This window comes from Lygodium microphyllum, chromosome 12 (assembly GCF_053477565.2).
Source record: "Lygodium microphyllum isolate KBCC chromosome 12, Lygodium_microphyllum_v1.1.10, whole genome shotgun sequence".
Taxonomy (NCBI): Eukaryota; Viridiplantae; Streptophyta; class Polypodiopsida; order Schizaeales; family Lygodiaceae; genus Lygodium; species Lygodium microphyllum.
The window spans coordinates 11959947-11960873 of NC_141146.1; positions in this window are offsets into that span (position 1 = coordinate 11959947).

A 927-nucleotide genomic window follows, 5' to 3' on the forward strand; every position below is an offset into this window, starting at 1 on the left:
GTTAAATTAATGAATCTTTTAAATCATGGGCAGCAACATGACCACATTGAAGTGAAATGAGAGCGAACAATCACCAACACCTTAACCTGATTGAGAGGGTAGCAAAGAGTATTAATGCTAGCAAAGATCTCAAACCAAAACAATCACGGGTGAAACACCACAAAGAATGACATGCACATGATGTCAATATATGGGGGGAGGTTGTTTGGTTGAGTTTTAGCATGGTAGTACATTAAAAAGGATTCATAGTCCAATCGACAACAAAGCCATGTGTCCAACTAGTTCATTATCATAATTAGATAGGCCTTCTTATCCATTTTGTGCAACTCTATCCACCACAATGACAAATTTATTGTCGTCGCTAAACCTGACACAAAAAACTCTAAACCAATTACCAATAGACAGCTATTAGTCGAGTGGAGTAAATGATCTCAAGCTCGTATAAATAGGTTACAGAATTACCAATACACAGCTATTATGCATGCATGCATGCACAAAATCACAATACAGAGTACACTGAGAAAACAAACCCCACATAATCCAAATCCACTATATCTAGATGTATTAAGTTTAGTTTGCTTCACAGGCACTTACTTTTACAAACCCTCGGTGTAATCATAAATCAATGTCATGTGACTGTATACTCTAGTGTGAAAAATCATTTGTGCGTATATGCTTTGATGTGCAAAAAACTCCTCCCTTCCATTTACAAACCTTTGTCCAACATAGCACAAGCCATACTTGTGCATTGTCTATGCCACACATGAACCAAAGGAAGGGAAAACTAGACTCTCCATTTGTTCCCATGATTGTGCCACTTTGTAATGGTATAGCTTTGAAATTAAAATTTTCAGCCTAAACACCCACATTACTAATACCAATTTAATCAATGTGGGGAGTGGGGAAAGACAATTACCATTGCAACCT